This window comes from Dermacentor andersoni, chromosome 8 (assembly GCF_023375885.2).
Source record: "Dermacentor andersoni chromosome 8, qqDerAnde1_hic_scaffold, whole genome shotgun sequence".
Lineage (NCBI taxonomy): Eukaryota > Metazoa > Arthropoda > Arachnida > Ixodida > Ixodidae > Dermacentor > Dermacentor andersoni.
In genome coordinates, this window is record NC_092821.1 from 37,621,524 (window position 1) to 37,637,992 (window position 16,469).

Genomic DNA, 16,469 nt, shown 5'->3' on the forward strand with positions numbered 1-16,469 from the left:
TATTTCTTAGTTATAGCTCAGTTTGTTCTAATGTGCTGCGCGACCTCAAAGCTGTTCGCCGATGTCTCACCGCCAATACAAAGGCACCGATCGAACGGTTGCGTGGTTTTGACAATCAAGGGGGGGAGGGGGGAATGGGAGTTCTCAGCGTATGCCAACTTTGAGGCACGCGTCCTTTAGACGCTGTGGCAGACGTTGTTTAGACGCTATACTCATGCCAACCTCACCACTGCGGCTGCGGAAGCTTCCACGATGGTAATGGAGGATAGCAGTTGCGTTCCGTGATGGTGGTCTCAAAGCTCACTAGGCGATTAGCCGTGCTCCCTAAAGTGCTGCAGTAAATAGCACCAGACCCTCTTCACAATCACTCCCTCTCAGATTAGCCCACGTATGGCGATTCAGCTTATAAGTTAATGAGTGCTGTAGATGTGCTGTTTAACGACTCTGTTCTCTTCGATATTACGCAATGAAAAAAGGAGCGTTTCCTAAATGTCTCCCTTTCAACAAACAAACACCTTCGTCGTACCATTCTTTAATAAAGCGAGTTATCTGGACGCTTTCGGCTTTTCGCTAACAATGAACAACATCGTTCATTTTATTGGTGTAGTTCATTCTTATCTTTATGCGTTGCCTTCAGGCCAACACTTGTTTGTATCCCTAATGACAATTTCTGGGCTTCGGCAAAAATGGTCTAATATGAAGTCACAAGCCCAGTACCGATTCTTCACATTGCTCTTTTTGACCCAGTAGGTGCAGTATGTTCTGACTGAAAAAAAGGGATGATACAATATCACAATAAGGCATTAGTTTTAGCCCAATCAAGCAGTAAGCATTGAAATCAAAAAGCGATTTTTGGTTCCTATGATTTGCTACACGAAGTCCCGTGCGCGCAGCGACCCTGGACACAGGCCAAAAGCATATCTATAATCGAAACGCCATTCTAATTTTTCCTAATGTCCCTTATGTTGAGCCCAATATCTGATGTGTTATTATCAAGCGGCCGTATGCAACTTCCACATACGTGTGTCTCAACTTCAGGAAATAATACAAGACGACAAAACTGTGGCTGACGAGATTCCTTGCTTCTTTTGCTTAATCTAAGCTATTATATTGAAATTCTATTGCTGTTTGCAGAGGCAAATATTTTGGCAGTTGGACAAGTTAAGCTGTACTTTGCACCATGCAGCACAAAGCCGAAGGTACGCTGCCCCTCCTTCCACGGGAACTATAGTTTGCCATCCCAGTTGGTGAATACCTGGATTCAGCCTAGAACTTGGAGAGAGAGAGAAGAAACTTTATTATTGAATGGTCCGACAGTTTCGTTGTAGTGGCCTCAGGTGGCGGCTCGAAGTCCTTGAACTCGGGCGGCATCTTTGGCTTGCCGGACGGCCCAGAGCTGGTCTGCCAACTCTGAACTTTTGAGAGCCGCCTCCCAGCGGCGGCGACGCCGATGGAGAAGGTCTCCGGCGGCCCCCGCAGCCGGGGCGGCGTCGGGAAGGAGCGAGCTTAAGGCTTCCCGTACTGTGGTAACGGCCGCGATTACGGGCGCGTCGCTAACGGATGTGGTACCATTACCGTGGTTGCCTGCACATTCCCAGAGCATGTCTCGCAGCGTGGCTCGCTGTCCGCAAGCTTTACAGGCATCTGTTGGATATAAACCCGGGTAGCAGTGATGTAGGAACGCGGGGCTAGGGTAGGTGTGTGTCTGGAGCAAGCGTAAAGTTACGGCCTCATTCCTGTCGTGTGGTGGCGGGAATGTGCGTCTTTGTAGTCTGTAGTGTTGGGTGAGGTCTCTGAACGTGGTCAGGCGATCGCCCCGAGCACATTGTGATTCTTGTTGCCGCATTTCTGTTGTAGTGTCCCGATCAGGCAGATCCGATGCCCCGCTCTCGGGGGCGGCGGCCACATAATCTGCGGCGGCTCGGCGTGTGAGACCTCGAGCCGTGGCGTGGGCCTCCTCGTTGCCCGCGAGCGGGACATTGGTGTGTGCCGTGGTCCAGAAGAGGAAGACTGTAGAATGTTGGGGTTGCGAGGGCGATGACGAATCGCTGCCGCCACAAATTTGGAGTATGCGGACTGCTTCGCGCGAGACGCGACCGCCTGCGAGTCGCTGATCACGATCGCAGCGCTAGGCACCGTGGCCAGTGCTAGGGCTATTGCGGCTTCTTCGGCCGCCTCCGTGTGTCCCGTGGTCACCGTGGCGCTTACGAGGCACTTACCCGTGCGGTCTACAACCGCGATCACGTGTGCGCTTATCTCTCCTTCGTATCGCGCAGCGTCTACGTACACCGCCTCGCTGCTGTTGCCAAACTTCTTCCGGAGGTCTCTTGCTCGTTTGTTGCGTCTCGCGCCGTGGTGCGTCGGGTGCATGTTTTTGGGAAGCGGCGGGATGATCAGGCAGTCGCGGACCGAGGCCTGAACCGCCATCTTTTCTCCATGCTTAGTGTGGTACGCGATGCCGAGTGACTCGAGGATGCATCGACCTGTCTTTGAATTAGATAATCGTTCGTATTGCGCAATGTCGTGCGCCTCGATTAACTCGTCAAGTGAGTTACGAAGCCCGAGCTCCAGAAACTTGTCGGTGCTCGCGTTGAGTGGAACGCCGACCGCCCTCTTAAAAGCCTTTCGTATCATGCATTCGACCTTGTTTTTCTCGCACCCTGTCCACTTAAGGTAGGGGGCAACATACGTTATGTGGCTTATCGCGTACGCCTGCACGAGACGGATCGCGCAGTTTTCACGCATACCATTGCGTCTATTCGTAATGCGACGCAAGAGTGGGATCGTGTCATCTACCGAACGACAAAGTCTCCACACCGTCTCTCCGTTATGGCCATTTGCCTGCACGTGTGACCCCAGGATTCTAATTTTGTCTACGTGCGGTACGGGAGTACCATCTGCCAATATAATACGTATTTTTGAGCATTCCCGTTCTTCGTCGCGCAGGGTTTTACGACCTCTCCTTGTGGGTTTGTAGATTAACAGTTCGGACTTGGTAGCCGAGCACTCGAGGTCTGTTGCACGCAAGTAATTCTGGACCGCATCTACTCCTGCCTATAGTGTTCGCTCGACGTGACCGTCACATCCTCCCCGGGAACCCAGAGGGTGATGTCATCCGCGTATAGACTGTGATGCAATCCTTCTACTTCTGTTAATTTCTCGGGTAGACCGAGCAGATATAAATTAAAGAGTAATGGTGATATGACGGATCCTTGCGGCGTGCCGGACGGACCCGTCTCAAATTCCGGGCGATTCCTCGTCGCCGACGATGATACATGCACGCCTGCACGCGAGGAAATCCTTATCGTTACTCTGCGTTCTTTGGCCTAGTCCTAGCGTTCTAATTGTTTTTAAGATTGCTTCGTGTTTAAAGTTGTCAAAGGCCTTTTTAATATCTAGGCCGAGGATTGCCATAGTGGTGCTGGTAGTGTCGTCTACGATCTGGTATTTAAGCTGAAGCAATACGTCCTGTGATTAGAGGTTGCGGCGGAATCCTAGCTTGGTGTGCGGGAACGCGTCATGGTCTTCGAGAAAGTCGGTCACGCGGGTGAGAACTGCGTGTTCCATGACTTTGCCGACGCAAGACGTAAGCGAAATCGGTCTTAGATTATCGAGCGTAACTTGCTTGCCAGGTTTTGGAATCATGATAACGCGGGCCCGTTTCCACGCTTCGGGAAGAAAGCCCCCTCGCGAGCACTCGTTGACGTAGGTCGCAAGGCGGGAGATCGACTCGTCGTCTAGGTTACGGAGAGTCTTGTTGGTAACCCGGTCCGGGCCGGGCGCTGATCGGGTGTTTAGTTCGAACAGGAGCATCCGAATTTCTGCTTCGGTAAATTCCGCGTCCAATTTCTCGCTTGCGACGCCGTCGTATTCGGCATGTTGGATGCTTTCGGCCTTCTTAAAGTAACGATCGCGTATGGCGTCGAAGAAATTATCACCTTTGTAATATCTTACTAGTCTACGAGTCTTGTGGCCTTGAGCGGCCCTAGTCTCCTCCGGATCTAATAGGTGTCGAAAGAGGCGCCAAGCGCTCCCGGCCGTCTGCCTCTCGAGGCCGTCGCACGTGTCTTCCCATTGTGCCCTGGATACCTGGAGTGCGCGTTCTTCGATCTCTCTGTCTAATTGTGCTATGCGTTTCCGCAAAGCCTTTTTATGTCATTGACATTTCCATCTCTTTAGAAGTGCTCGCTTTGCTTCCCACATGTGTAGCAGCCTGCTGTCAATTTTTTCGAGGTTCGCCTCGGGCGGAACTTCGCTCGTTGCCGCGTCTACATCCCTTCTCAGCGTCTCGGTCCACTCGTCTATGTCCGTAATCGACTCGTCGCCTCGGCCCACTTCTCGTTTCTTGCGAAACGTGTCCCACTTCACAAGTTTGAGTTTACGGCCTTTGCTTACAGGGTTAGTCGCACGACCGCTCGAGCCCGTGCCTATCGTCATCTCGATCAGCATGTGGTCACTTCTTAAATCTTCTTGCGTATTTTGCCAGTGCGCTGTGGTTACATTCGAAACGAACGTGAGGTCTGGTAGCGTGTCGACACTCACGCTGTTCCCTCTGCGTGTAGGATCGGCGGGATTCGCGATCACTTCAAGCCTTTGGTCTTGCGAGTCTTCCCAAAGGTGTTTGCCTTTGGGTGTTTCTCGGGCGTAGCCCCAGGCTCCCTGGGGCGCATTAAAGTCACCCGCAACAAGTAGAGGCTCGCCGCCGGAAGCCGCGCGCGCGCCCCGAAGCAGGTCCCCGAAGCGGTGCTGCAGCGTGGGTTTACTATACACGTTAAAGACGAAGAGTCCGCTGCCACTCCTAGGAATTAATTCTACGAATACGTGAGGTATCTTTAAGCAGGAGACACACGGTACGATTCCGTGTCCGATCCGACGTGCGGCGCCGCATGCTCCGGCGTGCGGCATACGACGGTTCGGGGCACACGGTGCGTGCATCCGAAAGATTGAGCGGCGCGTAAGCTCCGCCCAGATCCAGCCCCCCAGCTTGACTTCATAGCCACGTCGAGAAACGCAATATAAACAACTCTGCACAGCACTGCTTCGCTTTAAGCGAACACTGTCAATAAAATTATGACCCTGCGAGTGACAAAACACTTCACGACGGCGCGTTGTCCACTCACGACTCCGCTAACAGCCAGCGATAGGGCCGGTAGGCCTAGCTAGGCCGACGCCGCGGCCGACGGCGCTTACGATCCAACCCGAGCTCGTCGAAGAGCGCTTATGTTTGCCAAAACAATTAACACTGTACACTTAGGTCGCCCGTAATTAAATACAATTGGTTTACTCGACGCAGTCGTTGCGAAGGGCAAACGTGCAAGCGAAGCGAGCAGCCTCGCTCAGACGGTCGGTGTGTGATGTCTGCCCGCGAAATGCCCTCGCGTCGCGGCTCCCGATCGCGCCAGTAGCTTAGTGCTAGCGTACTAGGCGCTGCTTTGCATAACAGGCACACATTCGAGATAAGTTTACTGAACGGGTAACTATTTCGTGTCGGAAACAAACTGCAGCAGGCAAGGAAAAAAAAAAAAAAACACTGCGAGAAACCGGCCAGCCAGCGCCGCCTCCGTGCAGGGAACGTCAGAGAACGTCACATGCCAGCCGCGCTGTCATTGGCTGCGGCCAGACGACGGTGCGGTTGTCGGACGCGTCGGACGATGAAAATCTGCCCGGCTTGTCGCACGCCGGACGTCCGATCCGGCGCTTCGGCACGGCAAAACACCTCGATTCCGGCTGCCGTTCCGGCGCGTCGGACGCCGAATCGGACACCGAATCGGACCGTGTGTCTCCCGCTTTACGCAGGGAAGTTCGCGCTGCGCTACATTGACGTTGCGCCGAACGAGCACGGCGGCGACCGGCAACGGGCGGGGTGGGGGCGACGGCCGGTGCGCCACCACCGCCCCCGGCCCCGCGCCATCTGCCATGCGGGGTGTAGACCGTTTCCTTCTTTGTCTGCTGTCCGTCGCGGTCGCGTCTATGGCTTTGTAGCCAGCTACTTTGACCGGATGGTTTGTCTCCTGTAAAAGGATCACGTCCGGTTTCGTCTCGCGGCTGCGTTGAATTGCTGGAGATTAGCACGCTTCCTCCTGTAGCCCCGGCAGTTCCACTGCCAGATTGTGTATTGTTGTTGTTTCCCAGTGTTAATGTGGTTCGTTGCGTGTGTAGCCATGATGATGCCTGTGTTTAATTTAACCCGTCGCCATCGAGGCGACTTGGTTGCTGCTGCGGTTGCGCCTCTATGTCTGTGAGCGTGTTTTGCTGCGGCTGATTGTGTTGTTGCTGTCTAGAGTACGGCTTGCTCATCGTTCTTATTGGTCTACCCGCAGCTGGCGGCAGCCTCGCTTCTAGGTCGTCTTTGCGCGCCAAGTGCGCGGCGAACATTTGTGTTATTTGCTCACAGAGCTTAGCTACCACGTTATTAAACATTTCGTTCATATGTGCCATCTGTTTGGCGAAACGTTCCTCGACGCTCTTCTCGATGCTGTCTACTCGTTTCTCTAATTTCTCGTAACAGCCGCATCGCTGTTTGGTGTCGGGTCTTGCGGGATCTAGTGCGATCCTTTTCGCGGTAACTGGACGATTATCCCGTTCATCCACCGTCTCCACCGAGCTGCCCTCGTCATCCGTGTCCAACCCGGCCGGCTCTGGCCGAGATGGAGTCGGTGATCGAGGCACCGAGGACGGTGGCATCGTCGTGTGACGTTGCTGTCGTTGCTGCGGTTGTGGAGCCTCGCCTTTCAATTTGAAATTTTCCTCTCTAAGGAGCGCATTTTCACGTTTAAGCTCAGCAATCATCGATTCTAATGGTTTTAGGCGTTGTCGTAGTACTCGCTCTATCGCTCGCTCGAGCTCGTTCCCACCGCCGCCGCCGACGGCGGGTGGAAGTTTACGAAGAACTTGGAAGTTCACGAAAAATGAACACAAAAGAAAACCTACTACGTCTGCTATGAAGGTTGCAATCAGCGCCCCGGTGGAGCAACGCCGACTCATTTTGCCCTACAGATCGACCGATAGGCAACAAACTTTCACCGTGACATTTTTGATGACGTCGACCACTGGCTTGCATTTTCATGACTTCGTGCTTCCATTTTAGACCATGTTTGAATAACACATTATGCTACGGCGCCAAGCCCTCGCAGCAACACGAGTGGCTGATTTCTCAAATAGTCCTAAGAACTGTCGTTGCAGCTACAGAGAGGTCAAGTCTCGCGAACATTTGGTCAGCGCTGAAGGCGTCGGCGTCCATCCGGAGAAAGGTATTACTGTGGGCTCTTTAATGCTGTGGAGGAAAAAAAGCATATGCAACGCTTACAGGGCGTGTGTGCCTATTAACGGCGCTTTATAGCCAATTTTTTGAAGATCGCGTAAGCACTGGCTTATTTTATCAGTGATAATGATGCATCGACCCGGTGCTCATGGCAAGAGGTGGACTTCAGAAAGCTCAGACATTCACTCGCCCTAGCTCCAGTTCTCGCCTACTTCGAAAAGAAGGCTGACACGGAAGCCCATTCAGATGGCAGCCGCTTAAGCCATTGCGCCTTATTTGTGTAAAGGCAAGATTACGTCCAGAGAGTAATCACTAACGCAAATCCCAGTTTGTCGCAGCAGAGGTGAACTAGGCTATTTCTGAAAAGAATTCTATTGTAGTCGTATAGGTATTTGCTAAATGGCGGTATAAGCTGTTTTGATGGTGCTTTTCAATATTAGGTCATTTCCATTTGTTGCACTGCTTTACAAACATGAACGACCCTTGGGGACGACTGGCGTGGCGATGCTTCTGACTGCACGTTTACGATGTGACCATGGTGCACAAGTCGGACGCTGATACGCTGTACACAAGAAGACGCTGATACGCTGTTTCAGTTCTCCGTCGAACCATTCGAGAAAGGCAATAAACACGACAACGGTTATCTCTATGCAAGAAGAGTGACAGATTTTTACCCCCGTCTGCATGCGAACAATGCAGTGCGACCTATTACTCATTGCTACGAGGTCCACAACGAACCTATAAACAAGCATTTTGGTCAGGAATTTTCTTCCTCCTACGCTTTCATGCCTACGTTTTAAAAAGCGCTGCCGTAGGCATACTTGGACGTTCTCCCCAGCCCTATCATGCGGAATGTGTTATGCCTTGTATCTGCACAATAATGCTTAATTTGGAAAGGTAAGGCAGTCAGTCGGTATGATAGTTTAAATGCAGATGACTAGCAGCTTTTAAGCGATAAGGACCAATCTAAAGGTAAAAAATGAAAAGTTGCGAACCCTTCCACTACCGGAAATTGGGGGTAAGCGCAGCTTGTCGTGCGTACACCTGATTTTCTTAACGGTTAAGTAAGTCATAGGTTACGTTGTCGGATTGCTTCGGCGTCCTGCTCCCTCAACACGGCGTACCCTTTCACGTGCGTGTTCTCACCGCCGCTCGTCGAACGCTGCCAGTTCCGCGGGGTAATGCACGATCGGTGGCCGTACTATCCGTCTTCTGAGAATGAACGGAACGGCAACGAATTCGGCGCGCTCGACACCCTTTTCTGGCCTTTCGCTCCCTGGAATAAGTGCAACGGCTCTGATTGGCTGCCTGCGTGGCGCGAGCACGAGCTTAGGCAGCTGAAATCCTCTACAACGATTCACGCTCCGGCGTAGGTGCAGCTGCGAACTAATGAAACCGCCCTTTCCCGTATCTGCTCTGCTCTGGGAGCAGTTGGGTTTTGGTGTGATCAGACCGCTACCAAAACTTGTGAACCTATACAAGCTCACCTTGAAAACAGAATGCCAACAGAGATACATATAGCTCTTCAGAATATATATATGATCAAGCTTCATGTAGGGGTGGGTGAACTTGCAATTTCGGTGTCGGCCAACTTGAGATTCTGCGGGGGCCCCATGTCTAAATGAACGCCGCTGAGCGCCCTTCGAGTTATGAGCACCTCGCTGGCAAACGAACGCGCTTTCCTCGGGCCTTACCGAGGCGCAGTCAGAAAGGAGGGGAGAGCATGCGTGGACAAGGAGAGCATGTGTGAAAGCGACAGCGATAGTGTGATTGTAAAGAGGAAGAGGCGCAACACAATCACACTGTCGCCGTCACTCTCATCAGCATGCGGTATGCGCGCGCTCCTTGTCCACGCATGCTCTCCCCTGCTTTGTGACTGGGCCTCAGTAAGGCCCAAGGAAAGCGCGCACGTTTGCCCGCGAGGTGCTTATAGCTCGAAGGGCGCTCAGCAGCGTTCAATTGGGTGACGTGGCTTCGTGGCGATGCACTCTGATCTCACGCAACGCCTCACGCGGTACTGCAGCAGCTGCTGTTCCCTTTCAACCGCTCCGCTCGGTCGAGGCGCGCTCGTGCCCGGTGTCCAGGCTCAATTAGCACGATTGCATTGAAGGGGCCGGATGAGGCGTGAAAATCTGACATTTGTCTACTAAAGCCAAAGCATGCTTTGCCATAGGAAAGACCATGGGTAGACGAGCATGAGCTAGAAATAGCAAGTAGGCTAAACAATAACAAAGCAACAACAAGCAACAACAAAGTAACTGCCGAGCGAAACAATGCTTTCGCATTAGTAGACAATTCTCAGAATTTCTGTAGCTTTTGTTGCAAAAATGACGTTGACAGGAGTGGAAGATACCTTCTTGTCGCGCGGAGTGATCTACGATACGAAATTTTGTTCGGTGACAGAATGAAATTCCGCCTGATTATTTGAGATTATCTTCGCCACTTGTACAAATCACGCCTATAGTACTGATCGGCGTTGGCCACGTGTGGTAAATGATATTTGTGACCTTTGCGCATCGTCATTTGTGTGAGAAACGCCAATTTCTGGAAAGTCGTCTGTCTCTGGCGACAGTTCTTTCAGGAAGCTATAGTTTGTGATCATTAGCCAACACGAAAACAAGAGCTTCCGTTAGTTTCTCGTACGACATGTCTGGCGGCAAGATTTCGAGGAGAGCGAGTTCCTTGGTATGCGGTCCTACACTGAACGTCCGAGTACAGCTGCTCGTGTCCTATGGTTCCATGGCCTTGAACTGCAGTAGAAACGCTCTCCATGACAGCGAACTGCAACAATAGTTGCCGTCTAGTACGGGCTGATGTTGGTGATTCACAGAATCGTTTGTCCGTTAAGAGAACGTCCAGTAGCGGATGTGTTGCGCTGTGACTAATCAATCTTATACCGAGGAAAAAGGACACAGTTCCACAATTACCATCTCCAGTTGTAACAAAGTCTGGAAATTCTGTGTTCGAAAGATGCTTCTAATCCAGCCTGCTGCTTTGGTTGTGGCTTTCATCTTCATGTTTGTCCAGAACGGCCCATACGGTGTGTTTTTGTTGTAGTATACAAAATTTTAAATATCGCTTGCGTCAGATAATATATTTTAGTCCTTGTCTTGAGCTCGACATCGAGAAGCGGTGGATATAACTCGCACGAGAAATCAGGATGCATAATTGACCAAGTAACAAAATAACGAACTAGCTTTTTAGCTAATCAGTTTATGACACTTATAATTCGATACTCGAATGGCAGCCGGAGAAATCGCAAGGAATATGCGCTTGGGAGGTAATATGAGGAGGCCACTGGTCTCAATATATTACTATCAAACGTGCAGTATAAATGTCTAGCTATCTCGTAATTTTTTACCCAAACGCCATCTTATGCTAGAAGCCAAAAGTAATAGTGGGCCGTTCTCTTTTGTCGCAGCGCTTTGGGAATGAATATCTCAAAAAATTCTGTCATCCTAAAAATTGATTCCGAGGGGATACTTCCAAGCTCGACACGCAAAATTCGTAAACTTGAATATGTGCCATAAGATATTAAATTATGTCACGATAGCACCTACACAGCGTGTCATGCGTACACCTTATGTTGCCCTTTGGGCCTAATCTGGAAAAGGTTGCCTGCAAGTGACGTCGCCTGTCGTGTGAGTGTTCGCTATAATGTAGGATGCTGGCACGAAATAAAGGGTTGTTATCACGCCCGCCATCGGAGTCACCGCTCAGTTCTTTCCTGCGGCTAGTCCGGCTGCGCTCGCCAAACGGCGAGGGTCGTAGCACCACATGGTGTCAGAAGCAGCCGTTTTCTTATATATTCGAGGGAAGTTGCACTAACTGCTTCAAGCGGCGCCATGTCAGACGACAACGGAGTCAAGCCCTTTCACGGCATGTTCGCGGTTCACTACGGAATAAATTGTAAATAATATATCTTTTTGTAATTCTTTGATCATGAATTTGTACTTATCGTGCAAGTATTTCTGCCTCTTTGACAAATATAGTAAAAAGACTAGAAAGCTATCTTCCACAGGCGTCGGAAATACTTTTGTAAATTCTAAAACAAAACCCACTATGCATGAAGCCTCATACACGAGGGTACTTCTTTAACGTTAGCATGACTCAGAATAATTGTTGTTAAAAGATAACTTAAACAATCCATAACGACTGAATACCTTGTTCTTGCGCACTTATACCTTCCGGCCGATGCGGCAATAATAACTGACTAGTAGAAGTAGGCAAGTATCAAAACTTTTGAGCACAAATGGAATAGAAGTAGCTTGAATTGCACGTCGAATCGATTATGGCATAGTAAAACGGAAATACGCATATTTTGAACGGGAATATTTACTTAGGTAAAAATAAGTACACCGCTTACACTGGCTAATGAAAATATACACAGCCGAATATAAGGGCAATTATCATCGGCTTTAAACACAAGATCTCTAATCGGTAATAAGAAAACAGCATGAATAGCCTAATAATATCTGTAAAGCTTGGTTGCTGTTAGACACGCAAACTGAGCGCCTGTTTCCGCTACTTATCGCCAAGAACCAGTCGCCATCGCAACCGGATACTCAGCTTTTCGACACGGCCAGCCGAGTGACAGCCAAGTGCCTGCTGCCATTGCTTGGTGCCAGGAACGACTCGACGTTGCACTGCCCAACATAGTTCTTCAGCAACCCGTGCAGGTGGGGTTTGTTGGGTTGACCACCCCCTAACCGTGCGTGTCTTTGGATAAGTGACCCGAACATGGACTCCACTCCGCTGTTCGCCTTCCATGAGCCACCCAGATGGCTGGAGGCCAGAAAGAACAGTAATAAAAAGAGATGAAGCAGCAATAACATGAACAAGGGATGGCAGACCAAGAGATTAGAAAGCTGTAGCTTGAAATTCAGAAAGCGAGTACGGTAAGAACTCAAGTAGACAGGTGATTTCAAACTATGTCGTGTGGACTAGTGGATTAAACTACACAAGGTTGGCGAGGAGATTGCCTTGTCCTCAGTTCATTTAGAAAGAACTTCCCCGAGGTGTAACTTCGCTCCGGGCACATGGTGACAGGGGTTGGTGACTTCGTTGACATGTGCAGTCACAAAACTGAAAGCGATCGAAGCGGGGAACTACCAGGAAAAATCACCACCGCTTTTACTCCGTATATCTATACGGACTGCTGTGTTAGTTACACCGCCTGTTACACCACGCATGTCAAACTTCGCAAGCAGACGATATAGTAAATCTTGTTTTTTTCACCATTCTTTCGCCTCATGTTTGCTTTTCCAATAGACTGCTCCTTCCTCAGAGTACGCACTACTCGTGGTCTTCCCGTAGTTGTAGCTAGGATGGTATGTGCGGAACCACTAATCCAAAGATCCGTGTAATGGGCGCAAGGCCCACCGCTGGATATGCGGGCGTTGCCGTCGCTTTGACGATTGGTTGAATTGTAATGACATGGCTGCCGGCACGCGCTCCTGGTCTCGCGCTTCAATCTCTGGGTACTCTTTGTTTGCCGTAAACCGTCAGCATTATTATGTTTTTTTTTTTCGCGATAGGGTGGAATCAACCGTCACTAAATTCCATGCCGATTTGTTTCGATCAAAGAAAATGCACCCTGTGACAACCGTACAAGGTTCGCGCATAGATCGCATTCTCACAGGGGGACAGTCATCACTCCAACCGCTTTCGACCTGTCGAGGTCTTCCTTTCCTCTCCCGCTAGGACACGTGGCCGCTCTTTAGCGAAGTCCAACAACGACCACACACGGTCCGCATAAACAGTTTCGCTGTAATAAAGTCAAAACCCTTGAGCAGAAATTAACTTACACCGGAAGCGTTCAGGCTGCGTTTCAGAGGGACGAACAAAAGACACCTAGGTTCGCTTTGAGATCGCAAGCGACTTTTTTGAGTCTGCGTGAGGTATGAAAGGGAACATCGTTGAGGGTCTTACGGGCGCCTTAGTTTACGAAAGCGGAGACATGGTTTTAGAATGCATGTCTCGAACAACTCGAGCACTCCGCAGCGAGTGAGGCCTTGGGTGCCGGATTGATAGGCTGTAGACACGATAGAAAAGGCGGCTCGGTCAAATGATGAGTACGCTACGCGGCGAAAACTCACTGCCCAGGACGCGCATCCAGATGGAAAGGATAAACCGAGACGGCATTTCTCCCAGAAAAAAGAGAGCCATAGGTGGATCCTACGGAACGAGCCTAATCAAGGACCCAAGAGCCCAAGATAATGGTGCTAGTCACTCTAAGCAGGATGTGACAGACAAGGTTGTTACGAAAGAAATCTAGAAGAGACAACCGTTACGGTGTTAAATTTGGCACCTATTAGGGCACTCTTTGGGACACATGATTGGAGCTTCTGTATCCATATATTCAGGAGCTGCAGGCAAACGCGGAACCTGTAGGATATTAAGGGAGAGTTACGTACATAAGCGGGCGTCTCGAAAGCGCTACCCATTGACTTGTAGCGCCAGCGTCATCGACGCGATGATCTTAGGAAAGATGACGAAGTCAGCAGAGGCCAACAATGGCGCTGGAGACCGAAGGAATAAAACTTAGTAGAGTTTGAGCTCCAGTACTGGAATAACGTCTCGTCGTCTCTCTCTGACGTGCTGTACAATTGGTGACCGCGGACGTCTGAATCAACGAGAAATTAGCACCTGGTAATAACGCGCCACACAAAAAGGAAGTGGAGGCACGTCGAACACCGAGAACGAACGCCAGCAAGGCTCGAGCAACGGGAAAGCCGCTGATCTCGCTTCAACCGCTGCGCTTGTCTCACACGTCATCCGCCAGCCAGAATTTTGGGAGCGGAACCCATTGGCGTGGTTCGTCCAAGCAGAGGCCCGTTTCGCGCTCTCGCAGATAACCTCACAGACCCACAATTACCTCCTTGTGGTCGACGCGCTTCCTACGGCCGTCATCGACGAGATTGCCTGATTTCTCCTTTGGTTCTCGCCCACCCTACCAGCGGCGCCTTAGAATGCAATCAAGGGCGCTATACTGGATCGTACAGCTACGCCGGAATGCACACGATTACAACAGCTACTCTAATTCGAACAACTGGGCAATCAATGCCGAAGTCAGTTACTGCGCCAATGCTTAACCTTCTCGGCCCACGCGCTTTCATCACGTACAACGCCTTTGTACGTGAGCTATTCCTGCGGCGCTTGCCCACCCAAGTCCAGACGATGCTGGCCACTGCTTCAGCTCGGCATCTGTGAGAGCTCGCTGCATTGGCGCACAAAGAGATGGAAGTTGCCAATCCACTTAGGCTGTGATGAATCCAACTTCAGTGGCGGCTGTGATGCTGCCGTCAGCGTCGCGCACTGCGAGCTCCTTACCTCCAAACCGGCGAGAGACAGCATCTACAACATTCCTAGTGTCTGAGCTGTGCCATAGACGGGACAAGATTTAGGATGCGATCATTCGTAAGAACATTTCTTCTCGTTCCCATCGTCATCGTCGATCTCCATCTCGTCAGCGCAGTCCGTCCAGCGAGCGCCAGCGCTACCATGCAGCAGATATCGCCACCGTTTTGGTGCGGAAGACGTCGTTGCTTTTTTCCTTGCTCGTGGTCGGGAAACCGTCCGACCGGCCGCTAACGGCGACGAAATGTCATGGCCCCATCCAAAGCCGTCTCTTCTACATCAATGATAAAGTAACTGAGCAACGTTTTCTTGCCCACACAGGGGCGCAGGTAAGAATTCTGCACCAGCGGATCTCACAGCTGCTCCCATTCGGTACGTACAAGCCGTGAATTCAACTGGCATTCCGATAATTCGACAGCGCTCGCTCAAACTTAACTTGGGCCTGCGAAGAGTGTTACGATAGTTCTTCACAGTTGCCGACGCTATTTCTTCCATTATCGATGAAGATTTCCTCACCAACCATGGCCTCATTGTAGACCTCAAACAACATTAGACGCGACAACCTATCTCTCTGTGCGAGATGCTGCGGCACCAGAAAGCATAGATATAGCGTTCTCTTGCGTTGCGGTTTCCAATGGAGCGTTCACGGTATTGTTGCGAAAATTTCCTTAACTCCACGCACCGCCCAAGTGAAAAAAATTGTCTGCCACGATGTGCGACACCCCATCACTTCCCTACCTCCTGCATTCTTCCGGCCTCGTCGAGTTGCTCCGTACAAGCTCAAGGTTGCGCGTTCTGAGTTCGTGCACATGTTGGAGTTAGGAATTACGTTGTGCACATTGATATAGTTGGACCACTAACACGGTGTCAGGGATTTCGCTTCCTGATCCCCTCTATTGAGATGTTTACCCGTTGACCAGAAGCAACGCAACTTAAAGACAGCGCTGCTGCAATCGTCGCGGCACTTTTTTCACAACATCGTTCACCTGCTTCGGATGCCCTAAAAAAATTCTTACTGACAGAAGGCAGCAGTTCAAGTATGCTCTGTTTCAAGAGCTTTTGCGCTTGCTTGGCACAGATCATCTGCGCACGGCCGTGGATAACGTCGAACAAACGTCGCGACGTTTGTTCCCCAGGAAAGGGCGCCCGTGAGTTTGCCTAAGAAGATCGTCTCCTGTGTACCACAGGCTACCACCGCATTGCTCATTGCCAGCGATTCGTATTCACCTGCCATTCAAGACTTCCTGGCCGCGGATAAGCTTTCAAGTACGGCAAGCCGAGCATTTGTTGCCGGTGCATTTTGCCACAAGTCACCCGCTGTCACAAACCCATTCCCACCTATTCGGCACGGCCGGCGAATCGACAGGCTCGTGCCTGCTGCCGCTGCTTGGTGCCCCGAATGACTCGACGTCGCAATGCCCACCATTCTTCGTCTGCAACCTGTTGACGTGTGGTTTCTCGGGTTCACGTCCCCCTAAGTGCGCGTGCCCTTGGGCGACCTAAAGAAGACTGCATGCCGATGTAATACGGATATAATTTTTTCAGCACTTAACAAATTAAACCATTTGTGCAGGTAGACAAGAGCAGAGAAGAAAGAAAGTGGTCTTAGCTGCCCAGTAAAACACGAAAAAGCTCAGTGCCCTTCCACTCTGTGAAGAAGGATGACCAGCGAAGCTGAGTATGTGGGTCCCTTAATGGAGAACTTTACCTCCGCTACGGGTCGGCCCGTCATTGTACTATCTTCGCGATCGGCCCATCTATGAGGAGTGCTTAACGCCTGCTTCACCTCCGCCGCGAGTCGGGCCGGTATTGCACTATCTCCGGCATCGGCCAAGTATGGGGAGTTTTT

The 16,469-nt window shown here is 50.8% G+C and overlaps 1 long non-coding RNA gene across 1 annotated transcript in view; it reads right to left on the reverse strand.

Annotated features, from left to right (window-relative positions):
• Positions 1-528: 528 nt before the first annotated feature.
• The window catches only part of LOC129383559 (uncharacterized), a 158,242-nt gene continuing 142,301 nt past the window's right edge, over positions 529-16,469 (reverse strand). The window contains exon 7 of the long non-coding RNA XR_011895970.1: positions 529-766. This is a non-coding gene — a long non-coding RNA (uncharacterized lncRNA). The remainder of the gene's footprint in view (positions 767-16,469) is intronic.